At 47.4% G+C, this 13,885-nt stretch overlaps 1 long non-coding RNA gene across 1 annotated transcript; it reads left to right on the top strand.

Annotated features, from left to right (window-relative positions):
• Window positions 1-5,567: 5,567 nt before the first annotated feature.
• LOC120101927 (uncharacterized) lies at window positions 5,568-10,436 on the top strand. Its single transcript, XR_005502978.2, has 2 exons — window positions 5,568-6,919; window positions 9,560-10,436. It is a non-coding gene; the product is annotated as an uncharacterized LOC120101927 (long non-coding RNA).
• The last annotated feature ends 3,449 nt before the right edge of the window (window positions 10,437-13,885 follow it).

Below are 13,885 nucleotides of genomic sequence, written 5' to 3' on the forward strand. Positions count from 1 at the left end.
AAAAGATTCATAACCTTGGCGATCTCTGAGGATGAACTACTCCTCACAGTGGGCCTTTGGACCTCATTTCCTACTTCCCTGGTAACGTGAGAAAATTAAACATTACCTTTCCCACCCTTTAGACCTCCTGGTCAAAAGAACAGAGACATGACATTCTGATCTGCTCCAGAGATGAAAAAGTCACAAATTACTATCTTGTCACCTAAGAGTCCGTCTATCTGGGCCTGCCAATCCTAAGTGATAGGAAGTTGGATTCACTGGAAGATGTGCTGAGGAGAGGGAGGGATAACTGTTCCCTTAATGTGACACACCTTCCCAGACACATGTCCTTCAATCAGTGACTTCCTCATGCAGCAGCTTAACCTTCCGTCATGTGGCTTGTCCATTACTCAGACAAACAGGACTTCCCTGTCTCTTTCTTTGTATGGCTTCTGCTTTTAGATGCTGGCCAACACCTTGCCACACTTTCCCTGACACTCTGGGCTCTCCACAGACACCCTTTTCTCTGAAGCATGCCCCAGCACCTCCCTATAACTTTTAATTTTTTTTCAAACCTTATTTTTAATGATGGTTCTTAAATGCTTTAACCTCCCTTTTAGCCCACCACCCACCAGAGGTAGTGAAAAAGAAAGGACACCGGGGAAGTGGACCTGTTTAGAAAGGTTCTTTGGGGCGACTCTGGTATGTGTTGTCTGGAAATCGGCAGTTCAGGTCACAGGTCAGCAGCAGCAGCTCCATCTACCCCCACACGCTCCGTGGACACACCAGCGGTAGAGTCGGGTTAGCAGCAGGAGTGACAGGACCTAGCAGTGACAGCCTCAGCCTCAGCCTCGGCTCAAGTCAGCAGGAGGCACCAGGAGGGACACCAGGAGAAGTTCCCAGCTGTGCTTCTCTCAGGGAATCGAAGATTAGTGAAGACATGAGACCCACAAGCATTGCGCAGTTGATTGTACCAGCAAGTCAAGCTCTGTCTCCGTCACTCCGTGGAGTCCTATTAATGCCCTCCAAACATCACGTGTCCTCCATGGACTTTGCCTCAGCACGTGCATCCGATCAGCCTGAGTCCAGAGTCTGGACAAATAGAGCTCTACTACGCATTGTAAGGCAGACCAATACATGCATGTTGTTAGCAAAGAATCTTTCATCGCATGTCCTTTCATGTGCTTGCTTTAACAGAACATCCTTTCTCCTGTGTCTGTGTCAGTGAAATGTTGCCTTAGCCTTTCACCTGCGTCCACTTTACTGAAACCGTTCCTTCACGTGTTTGCCCCAGCAGAACACCATCCAACCAACTTTCCAAAGGACCCGTATGTTTTCACTCGGCCTCCTTCTGCTAAACAGTTACTCATCCATATCCACTGTTGGACCTCCCCACTTTTTTGGACACTGACTCAAAAAGTGCGGCTTCCTCCTCTTCTCCATCGCCTTCCTCCTGGAAGCTGTCAAGATTTACAGCTAGCCTGTCCTGCCTTCCTTCTCTTAAAGAATAATAAAAAATTGTTCTGGAGCCTTCTTCTGAGTTCATTGCTAAATTCCTTTTATGAACCAGACTAAAATGCCTGAAGACGGAACCCTAAATTCCCTGCTAATACCCTTTTGCTTCTCCAGCCTTCAGTGCTCCCACCATTGTGTTCCCCAGCCTTGTGTTTGGTTCTTGCTCTTTATCTGTCTCCCCCAAAGTTCTACAGTTCCTTAAGGCCTGAAAGACACCTTCTCTGTGTCTGTGTTTTCTAAGTCCAGCCTAGAGGCTAGAGCAGGCACTTGCTGGATGCTTACAGGGTAGCAAGACCAGTCCCAGCATTAATGTGTCATGTCTGCCTAGAAAGTGGGTATTTCTTTTTTTTTTTCTTTTTTCTTTTTTTCAGAGCTGGGGACCGAACCCAGGGCCTTGCACTTGCTAGGCAAGCGCTCTACCGCTGAGCTAAATCCCCAACCCCTGAAAGTGGGTATTTCTACCAGTGTTTCATACAGGGAAACTGAGGCACATAATGAGGTGACAGACTCCATTTCAACTAGGCTTCTGTGACATCAAAGCATCCCTTGATAAACATTTGTTGGCTACCCCTGTACCCAGGCTGACTTGGGCATTGACGTTAATGAAATTCCAACTTGTTACTTCTTGCCTGCAGATCCTGATATTGGGTGGTCTTCAGAGTTCAGCATAGATGAGCTGTAGGATCTTGAACCTCCTGGACACCTAGACCATGGTTGATGTTGGGTCATTTCCCCATAACGTCTGTTGGGGGCTACTGTTCCCTCCCTAATCTGGGCACGCCATATCACCAACATAACCCTCAGACTTAGTTTGTGGGGTCTCACCCCGCAATCTCAGGCCTTGATGTTATTTGCTCCTCATGTGGGAACCAGAACCTTTGGCCTCTGACCCCTGCTTCTGTTTTCCAGTCTGTGTCCCTGGTTCCTTTGCAGTGCCCTCATGGTTCACTGAGCCTCCTTCAGCCTCCACTGATTAAATAAGAGTTACGCCATGTCATCTACCCGTCCCCGCCTCTGAAGCCCTGAGCTTGGAAGCCCCTTCCATCAGGTATCTGACTAAATGCCCTCCTGTGTGCACCACACCCTGCTGCCATCTCTCTGCCCCTGATGTTCTGCACTGTCCTTTAACATGACACCGTACATGCCGCTGTCCTGCACTAAGTGTCCACATATCTATAGACTGGGTATATTCTGAAGGTGGAGGAAATCACTCACTTACTTAGTATCTGGTACACAGTAGGGAACTCTAAAGAAAAACAGACAGTCTGACTGACTGCTCTCTGATGACTGACAACTACTGTTAACTGATGACTGACTATAAGCTGACTGAGAGCTGATTGAAGGCCAACCTGTAACTGGCTGGTACTCAATATTGACTGATGAATGGCTGATAGATGATAAATGATCAACTATTATGAAGAATAAATGGTCAGTAGCTCATGACTGACTGATGATTGACTGATGATTTTTTTTTTTTCGGAGCTGGGGACTGAACCCAGGGCCTTGCGCTTGCTAGGCAAGCGCTCTACTACTGAGCTAAATCCCCAACCCCGACTGATGATTTTTGATTGGTTAATTGATTGATTGATTGCTGGCTGGCTGATGATTGACCGACTACTGAATGAAAACTGATTATGACTGACTGATTATTGACTGATGACCGACTGATGACTGGCTGGTAAATGACTGACAAGTGACTGTTGACTTGCTGTTGACTGACAGTTGACTGACTGATGATTGGCTGATGATTGACTGTTGATTGACTGATGACTGACTGATGACTGATGATTGACTGATAATTGACTGATGAGTGACCGGTGACTGATGACTAACTGATGACTGATGTCTGACTGTTGAGTGACTATTGACTGACTGATGAGTGGCTGAGGACTGACTGATAAGTGACTGATGACTGACTGATGACTGACTACTGAATGAAAACTAGTTATGACTGACTGATGAGTGGCTGAGGACTCACTGATAAGTGACTGATGACTGACTACTGAGTGAAAACTAGTTATGACTGACTGATGAGTGGCTGAGGACTGACTGATAAGTGACTGATGACTGACTGATGACTGACTACTGAATGAAAACTAGTTATGACTGACTGATGAGTGGCTGAGGACTGACTGATAAGTGACTGATGACTGACTGATGACTGACTACTGAATGAAAACTAGTTATGACTGACTGATCAGTGACTGAGGACTGACTGGTGACTGGTTGATAATCAACTGATGATTGATGATTGACTGATAAATGACTGTTGACTGGCTGATGACTGACTGATGACTGACTGATGACTAACTGATTACTGACTGTTGACTGATGACTGTTGGCTGACTGATGGCTGACTGATAACTGTTGACTGATGACTGTTGACTGACTGATGACTGACTGATGACTGGCTACTGAATAAAAACTAGTTATGACTGACTGATGAGTGACTGAGGACTGGCTGATAATCAACTAATGACTGATGATTGGCTGATGAGTGACTATCAACTGATTATGTCTGACTGACAACAGACACCTGGCTGGTGACTGGTCGGCTGGTGACTGGCTGTCGTCTATGTCTGATATGTGTGAGTACATGTATGGAACCATGTCACAATGTCAAAGTGTTCATCATAGAGACCCTCCAAATGTTAAGAAATTATTGTGATTATGTGAGGTTTTACTGGAGTCAGGCTGTCTGACTCCATCACTTACCAACTGTGTAACTTTCCTTGAGTAACTGATGTCATCTTTCTGAGCCTCAGTTCTAAATCTATAGAATGAAGGCAATCACACTTAAGAGTGTTCAGAGGAATACGCAATGAGACAAGTGCTGATCACTGTGCTTGGTATAAGGCAACCCCTCAGATTGTCTTTGTTTTCTACATCCTCACGATTCATCCTCACAAACATCGCAGGAGTGAGAAAAGGCCAGGGAAGATGAGGAATAGAAGCAATGTCTTCTGTTATTTCTACTTATTAAACTATCTTCAGAAATGGACAATAAAAGCTTGTTGTAAATGCTCACCTTGTGACAGGTTCTGTATTAAGCACCAAGCTTTGTCACCCAGCCTAACCTCCCTATGGATCTATGAAGTATCTACAATATAATCATCTTTGGTTTTTTGTGGTTATCAGCCCCAGACTCAGAAAGGTAAAGTTACTCACATAAGGAAACACAGCAAATTGGGAGAACATTGCGGCACAGACCCTGTGTAAAGTCACCCCATAATCAGGGTTTCAAACAGCAACTATGATGTCTGCTCATGTGCCCTGAGGGTTGGACCTTCAGCAAGGCTCAGGAGAGATGGCTTCAGCAGTCCCACGATGTCGAAGACCCTGTTACCTGCGTGAGGATGACTCTGACCTCTCAAGAACCTGGTGCTTCCAGCCTGGGTATCTACTCACAACCTTCCCCTGTGGCAGTTGGCTTCCTTATAACACGGAGGCCTCTGGGCTCTGTAGAAGCATTATAGCAAACAAAGGGGACAGTCTATGTTTCCAGCCTACTCTTGCAGGCCTCTTAGCTTTCCATCTGCTGAGCTCCATTTAACTCACAAGCAAGTCTCTTGGAGGTGGAGGAAAAAGCCTGCTGTGGTTTGAACGGGACCCCAAAGTTTATGTAATTCCCAGTGCAATGGTGTTGCAGGGAAAGCTTTAAGAGCGAGTCACCAGGAGCTGGAAGATGGCTTGTTGCTTAAATCCCTGGCTGTCCAAGTGAGGGCCCAAGTTTGGATCCCCCAAAACCCACATAAATACTGGATGGGGTGATAACTTGCCTCAGATCCAGAAAGCAGAGACGGGATGGCCAGAGCGAGCTGACCAGCAAGGTTAGTCATATCAACCACCTCTGGGTTTGATTGAGAAGTCCTGCCTCAATGAGTAAGGTGGAAGAGTGCTCCTTTCTCTGGCCTCCACATGCACGCATACATGTGTATACAAATACACACAGACACACACACACACACACACAGACACACACACACACACACACACACACACACACACACAAGCATGTGCTTAGTCACCCCCTCCATGCATAAGAGAAATGGAAGAGAGAAAAATACTGGAAGACAAAGGCTCTGCCTTTATGAATTAAGACCTCTGCAGCGGGGCTGGGGATTTAGCTCAGTGGTAGAGCGCTTACCTAGGAAGCGCAAGGCCCTGGGTTCGGTCCCCAGCTCCAAAAAAAAAAAAAAAAAAAAAAAAAAAAAAGACCTCTGCAGAAGTGGGTTTATTAAATAGAAAAAGTTTCTCTTCTGCCTTCTGATTCTTCTGCCTTCTGATGTGTTCTGACCCAACATGGGATCCATGGCCATTCACTGGATGCTTCTAGAACAGTGAGAAAGAAACTTCTGTTCTCTATAACATATACAGCTTCTAGTGCTCTGTTACAGTAGCACAAGACAGGACTCCACGCCTCTCGTTGCATTGTAGAATAAGGTAGGGGTAGAGGATATTGTTGAGACCATCTTAGGGAGGACAAAAAAAGGACAGAGGTGCAGTCAAATGTCATCACTTATGAGAATTAGATGTGATGATAATCACTTGATGCTCAGAGCCAGAAATGGGGCATGGAAGAAATTCAATAAAACTCTCTCCCTGCTTTGATATCCTTTCTTCAGCTATTTTTAATATCAGGCCTTCTGCCGACCATCAAGAAACTCCTGGCTCTGTGGTCTCTAGCAGCTTTTGGAGAAGCCTTGTTCTATGCTCTCCCTGCAGGTGGTAAGCCCTGCCTTACCCACCCACAGCTCCTCCATGTTTTAGGGGACCCCGGCAAGGGCTAAGGTGGTATGCCCCAGTCCCAGCTTCGGTTGTTGACCTCAGGGATTGAAACTGAGGGTTGAAGAGTTCAAAGCCTGCATAGTTCAGGAATGTCCCTGAACCCCAAAGAGTAACTCGAGAAATTGTTTGTATCAGCAAGTGATGACTTAACTCTTGGCAAGGCCAGCAAACTGCCCCTCTTCCTGTTTCCAGAGGCCGTCCAAAGAAAAGAAACCGTCTGGGCTTTCTCAGCTCTGTGGTTGACTGTAGACCCTCACCCCAGGCTGAGGTCTCGGCTCCCAGGAGCAGGAGGAGGGAACATTCACCGAGCACAGCCCGGACTGTTTGGGTTTCTCAAGCCAACCAGAGGGGCCTGGGTATTAACTTTTGAGACCACCAACAGCTAGGAGGGGCTCTTGACCCTGATCCCTGAATCAAGCAGGACCAGGCTCCTCCATACCCTGCACCCCACTGGTCTTTTTCTACCTCCTGGTCTTTGCGCATGTGCTGAGCCTCTGCGCATGTGCTGATCCTCTGCCCTGGACCAACGTCCCACTCAGGACTATACCTAAACGTGGAGGACAGAGCTCCGCCTTCGTCTCACCGAGTGCTTCTTGCTATCAGCAGCTCCCGCACTTCCTCCCTTCACTCACTTCAGGTTTGTGAGTTCCACACACAGGTTTCAGGGAAGCTGCTCCGTCAAGAGCATTGTCAGCACACTTTTGGGATGGAGATGGTGGAGGTCGATAATGTCCCGGGACAAGTAGTTTTGATGTGACGGGTCCCTGGTGAGTTGGGGGAAGCTGGAATCATGAAAACATACCTTATAGTCACGCTGTGTTAGACACTAAACTCTCCTGCTCTCTCTCTCTCTCCGTTTCTCTTTAAAAATTGATTTACTGAGCCAGGTAGTGGCACACACCTTTAATCCCAGCACTCTGGAGGCAGGGGCGAGCAGAGCTCTGTGAGTTCGAGGTCAGCCTGGTCTACAGAGGGAATTCCGGGACATCCAGGGCTACACAGAGAAACTCTGTCTTGAAAACAACAACTGAACAAAGATTGACTTATTGTATTTGTCTGGGTGCTTTGCCTGCATGCACATCTGGGCATCGCCTACATGACTGGTGACCCTAGAAGCCAGAGGAGGACATTAGATACCATTGAACTGTAGTTGTAAACAGTTGTGAGCTGCCATGTAGGTGCTGGGAATTGATGGTTCCTCTGGAAAAGCAGCCAGTGTTCCTAACTACCGAGACATCTCTCTATCTAGCGTCTGTTTTTTTTGTTGTTGTTGTTGTTTTGTTTTTGTTTTGTTTTGTTTTGTTGAGAAAAGGTCTTACTATATAGCTCTGGCTGGCCTGAAAGTCATTATGTAGATCAGGCTAGCCTTAAATTCATTCAGATTCAACTGCTTCTGCCTCCCAAGTGTTTCTGTTTGGTTGTTGGTTATTGGCTTAAACTTTATCTGTGAGTGTATGTGTGCATGTGTGTGTACATGTGTGTGTACTTGTGTGTGTGTGTGTGTGTGTGTACACATCCTCATATAACAGTACATGAATAGAAGTCAGAGGACATCTTTTGGGAGTTAGGGGGCCACTGACTTCAGGTCACTAGGCTTGGCAGCAAGCATTTTAACCCACTGAGCCACCTTGGTGGCCCTCCAACCCTGCTCACCTTGTATCTGTTATGGCTTCCAGGTATGATGGCAGTGCCTGGTTTTCTGGTCTCGATTAGTATTCCAACAAATTAAACAAGTTAGACCCAGTGTCATAGCCTACAATCCCAGTGACTTAGGAGACTGAAGCAAGAGATGGCTCTGGCTACAGAGTGGCTAAAGGCCAGCCTGGACAACTTAGTCAGATCTTGTCTCTAAGTGGAAAGTCAAAAGAGGGGTTAGGTCACACTTTAGTGGCAGAGTGCTTGCCTGGCACTCAGGAGGCCCTGGGTTTCTCACTGCCCTAAAAAGTAAAGAGTTGCAAACAGGAAAGAAAAGGAAAAGGCAAAGAAGGAAGAGTACAGTGCAAACTAGAGTCTGTCAGAGGACTGTGCAGGGGGCCATGGACACTATCCTCAGAGCTGCCCTGGAGTTGATGAGGATGCCCCCACGGGACAGACAAGGCTGTGCCGATGGCTGTGGGTGCAGTGTTGTTAGGAGTCATGGTGGAGAGACCTTGGAGATTCCCTATGGAGATATCCAGTTGATATCTTCACCAAAGTGTGGGACATTCCTCAGTGCTATGGGGAAGAGTTCTGAGCTCTCCTGCTACCTATGGACAGGATGGGGGACAGTGGACCAGAGAGATACTAAGCCCTGTCAGTCATCTCTCAGTCGTTCTGGTCACACCCAGGAGGGAGTTATCCTCGGGAGCTGGCACGCATTTAACATCCTCCAGCATCCTCTGCTCTCCCCTTGTGATGACAGGGGGCACTTTAGGCTCAGTCTCAGCTAGCCACAGCATAGCACTGAATATATATCCATACATCCACATGTATACATGCATGTAAACACATAGCTATGCATAAACACATATGAAACATTATGTTGTCGTGTTCGATGCTGCTGCTGCATTCTATTGTAAATACAGATGTCATGCCTCTTGTTTTTTTTTTTTTTCACAGAGTCTCTTGGAGCCCAGGCTGGCCTCTGAGTCCAGATTTTCCTGTCTCGGTCTCCTAAGCATTGAGATAACTAAGCACACCAGTGCACTGGGCTAGCCTGAGACACTTTTGTAACCCCGGGCTTAACGGACCTTTCCTTCCCTCCACACCCCTCTGATCCTCCTGCCTCCACCTCCTGGGAAGTGCTGGCCCGATTCACCAAGTCTGGTTTACACAGTGCTAGGTATCGAACCCAGGACCTCGCACATGCTAGGCAGACACTCTCCCTGCTGAGCTACATCCCCAAGCTTTCATTTAAGTAAGTTTATTGCAGTAGGAAATAAGTTGATTTAAGAAAGAAATACTGTTTAAAAACTACTGCGGTACGCACGCGTACCCGGCTTAAAGCTCACGTGGAAGGTGGTTACTGGTGGCTGAAATACAGGAACAGGTTCTAGGGAGCATGAGACGTGTATGAGGTCAGATTCCAAGGTCATCCATCTAGAACGTTCTAAAGCTGGGTCTGGACCCAAGTCCATGCGGGGATGAAATCAACTTTGCTGTCTTCGTGGAGACAGTGATAAATACAGAGTGGCCATGCAGCCATGGCTCTATCCCCTATCTCCTGTCCTTTCTCCGCCATTTTTAACTTCCCTGCTATAACTGCAATTTATTTTTATTTCCTTTGTAAACCCTACAGAGGGAAAAGAGGGAGTTTCCCCCTATGCTTAAGGGACCAAGAAACAAGTTCGGAAGCTATTTTTCTCATCGTGGGACCAAATAAATACCCAACAAGAAGTGACTTACGGGAGAAAGTGTTTGTTTTGGCTCACTATGGGAGCTGTCGCCCATTACAAGGAGAAAGGGCGGCTGGCGACTGTGGCGGCTGGAGCTTGAGGCTGACCGTTCACATCTTGGTAAACCAGGAGCCAGAGTGGGGCTGTAAACTGCAAGCTCTTATCCTCAAGATCTACTTCTTCCAGAACCATTAATCCTCCCTCACAAACGTTCCTAACCCTTCAGGTGAGCAGCAGGAAGTGGACCAAATTGTTCAAACACATGAGCCCATCGTTTAAACCATGCCATTGAGGTCAGTCTGTCACTGGGTTAAATAGTAAACTTGGCTCAGAGTTTTCACTAAAGAACACACTCGTCGTAAACTGTGTGTTATTCTCTGCTGACTGGAACGCATCTCATCCACTCTGCCTACGTTTATTTTTATTTATTTGAGACAAGGTCTTATTGTAACCCTGTCTGACCTTGAAGGCCTGATCCTCCTGCCTCTGCCACCTGAGTGCTGGGACTCCAGTGTGCACCACCGTGCCTGGTTTATGTGGTGCTGGGGGTGAGACTCGTGGCTTCCTGCATCCTGGACAAGTGCTTTGCTCACTGAGCAACATCCCCAGATCCCCTTGCCTGTATTTATGTTGTCTGACTCGCAAATACCATAGAGTTTTCACCTGTCTAGAGAGGCCAGAATGTGACCCTTGGCTGCGTGCTCTGCTGTGTGTTGACCCTCCAGCGGCTCTTTCTCTTGGGGCGCTATTAAAACAGGATAGCTTCTGATCATAACTTTATTTCAGCCTAAAGGAATTTTGGAATCATAATTTTAATAATTCCCAACTGACCAGCAATCTAAGTTACAAATTCCATTTTCCCCCAGAGGACAGTTGCCTCTGGGCGTAGTGTTTACATGAGGTCATCTTGCAGGGTAAGGAGTCTTCAGACAGAGGGAACAGCAGGGCCAAAGATCCCAAGATGAAATGACCCTCAGCATCTGAGGAGCATCTTGGAGACAGAGGAACAAGACAGGGCAGGGCGGTGTCAGAGGTGGGGCAGGAGAAAGCTGTCATGGGCTTCTCCTCTGTGGAAAGCATTTACCCTGCAAGAGCCAGGAAGCAGCTGAAGGCCTCTGTGCAGGAGAAAGCCCTGCACTGCCTGACAAGAGCTGAGCTGGAACTGGGGTGTTCTGAGGGTAAAATGTCCTTCACGGGCTCATGTGTTTGGACACTTAGTTCCCCGTGGGAACTCTGTTCTTGGAGATTATAGAACCTTTCAGCGGTGGGGTCTAGCTTGCAGATGTGGCCTCTGGGGTGGCCTTTGAGAGGCATAGCCTAGTCCTGTTTCTGACCAGTTCTTTTCTTCCTGGTTGGTTATGATAGGAACAGGCTGGGCACGCAACAGTTCATGGCCACCAGGAATTGTGACTTTTGACAACTTGAGCCCAAATAAATCCTTTCTCATTTAAGATGATTCTGTCCTAACAAGAAGAGTCAGAAACTCATGGGAGAGGACCAAGGCAAAGGTGTGTGCAGAACGTCGTGTGGGCCACAATGCTGCCCACTAGAAGGCGTAGACAGCATGGAAGACCAGGAGTTCATGGCTGGTGGCATGTGAGCATGAGGCAAAGATTCAGGGTTAAAGAGAAGCAGCAATGTACCCTGGCTGACCCTCAGGAGGGAAGAGCTGCCATGCTCTCACAGGAAGACCAAACAGGAGCTGAAGGGCTTAGTTCCTAGCACCCATGCCTAGTAGCTCACAAGTCTGTAACTCCAGCCCCAGGAGATCTGAGGCCATCTTTTGGCCTCTCTGGTGTGCCTGTGTGTGCATGCACACACACACACAGTACTGAGGGTTGAGCCCAGGGTCTCACCCATGCTAGATGAATGCTATAATGAGCTACAACCTATGAGTTTCACTTAGAGACGAATGGTGGGGTTCAGGCCAGATCATCAAGCTCTCTCTCAAAAAGGCAAGAAAGTCCAATAATGAACTGAGTCGTGGAGTTGGAAGGGAATGTATATGTTGGCTTCTGATGAAGAAAAGGGGTGGAGAGACTGAGGCCTGGTTTCACTTCAGTTGTACCTGCCTAGGATTGACTCAGTTTCCCCCTATGACAGTGAAGGGTTTGACTCAGTGCTCCCCATATTGAAAACTGAACTGCTGAAATCCCTCTAGTGGCCATAGAGAAAGAGAAACACACATGCACACGCACACAAGCTCATTTTTTTTTCCTTTTTTTTTTTCGGAGCTGGGGACCGAACCCAGGGCCTTGCACTTGCTAGGCAAGCACTCTACCACTGAGCTAAATCCCCAACCCCCACACAAGCTCATTTTTAACCTGCCTTGTTGGCTCTGTGGCGGGGCTATTCCAAGCTTTCTATGGCTAACGTGCCCTTACCTTTACTCCTACCTCAACACCTCTAAATCTTCTCTCAGCTTGGTTGCCTGGTTACCTTCTGAGAAGCCCATTGGCCTTGCTGCCTAAGATGCTTTCAGGTTGCCTTTCCGTGGGCTGTTTCCCCTTTCTGCCTACATTTTGAAGATCTCCCTTGAAGCTCTGAATCTGTTCCATGCCCCTGACCCCCAAATTATCTCGATTCTCCTCCTCCTCTCTTCTAGCCTGCGGGAGCCTGGAAGTCCCGCCTCTTTCTTTCTGCCCAGCCATTGGCCTCTGGAGTCTTTATTGATTGACTAAGAACCAATCAAGGACAGAGACCTTTAGTGTCAGTAAACACCTTGAAACGTCCCGATTCAATCAAAGCATCAGAACCACTTCTTTACAAACTATGACGTCTGTTCTATTTTAAAAACTCATTTAGCTCAGGCTAGCCTCCAACACACTGTATAGTCAAAGATAACCTTAAACTCCAGATGCCTCTTCCTCTGTCACCCAACTTCTATGCCATCATGCTCAATTTATGTAGCACTGGGGGTGGAACCCAGGGCTTGGCAAACATGGGCCAGCACTCCACCAGCTGAGCCGCATCCCCAGACCTGGTTTGTCTTAAAATATTTTAAACAACTGCACTCGACAATCAAAGCCAGCCCCGCAGTCCTGCGAGACACTCGACAACACGTGCACAAGATGACAGTGTGGCTTTCCCAGTGATGGCCTCACACCCTCATGTTCCCTCCACTCACACTTACTGACCGCAGAGGTGGCTCCTGGGGCAAGGTGTTTGCCTTGGCTGTGGTGGCCTTTGTGGGGATGGGCGGGGGAAATAGGCAAGTTTGCCAACAAAACCCTTTCTGTGGACCAACGTAGGAAAGAAAGCATTCACAAGAGTCTTTCTCCGTAACTGGGCCAACGGGATGGAGCCGCAGGTGCAGACAGGGAACCGGTAACACCCCAGGACTGGGTTTTACACCTGCTGGGGGCTGTCTGTCACAGATGTCTCCATTATCAATCACCTTCACCACCTCAGAAGCTCCAGCCCACCCCAGCAGTCAGCCACCCTTGAGAAGGCCAAGGGCCTCCCCCTTTCTGTCCATCTTTGTTGCCTGCTTCTCGGTTGCCTTATATTTGAGAGAAGATCAGCCGGAAGCCCCCTCTGCTTTGCGTGGCTTCATGTCTCTCTCCCTCTCTCCCTCCCCTCCCTCCCTCCCTCATTTGGTCTTTCAATCTTTGCCCCTTCCAAGCACACCAGAGCTTCAATTTTAATATAATCATATAAAAATCATCTAAACAATGAATTTGATTTTTTTTAAAGCCAGGTAGGAATTAATTTTTCAAACTAATTGTCTAGGGGTGGTTTGCTTCCACACGCTGTTTAAATATGTATTTTTCCAGTGCGTCGTGGCTCGAAGGGATGGTTTAAAATTAGTATATGAAATAGTCTCTGAATAAATCATAAAACCAGAACTCCGGGTAGTTAAGTTTGTTGACTTTTGGCTGCAAAATACCTCTTTGAATATGAAATTCTAATGTATCAGTTACGTCTCCTGGTGCTCTGACAAAGCACCTCCCTTTGCCCCAGTCCACAACCCAACCCACGGGATGGCACCACCCCCCTCAGGGTGAGTCTTCCCTATTCCGTTAAACCTCTCTGAAAACACCCCTTATAGATATGCCCGAAGATGTGTTTCCATGGTGACTATAAACCCCATCAAATTGACAAAATGAACCATCGCTACCTTCCCGATAAATCTCATTTTTTCCCTCCCTTCAATTCTATGGCCAAAATAAATGTTATTAAAATACAGAATCTTAGGTATCTCCGGCTGGCCTTGAACTCGCTAGATA

The sequence above is a fragment of the Rattus norvegicus genome, chromosome 3, assembly GCF_036323735.1.
Source record: "Rattus norvegicus strain BN/NHsdMcwi chromosome 3, GRCr8, whole genome shotgun sequence".
Lineage (NCBI taxonomy): Eukaryota > Metazoa > Chordata > Mammalia > Rodentia > Muridae > Rattus > Rattus norvegicus.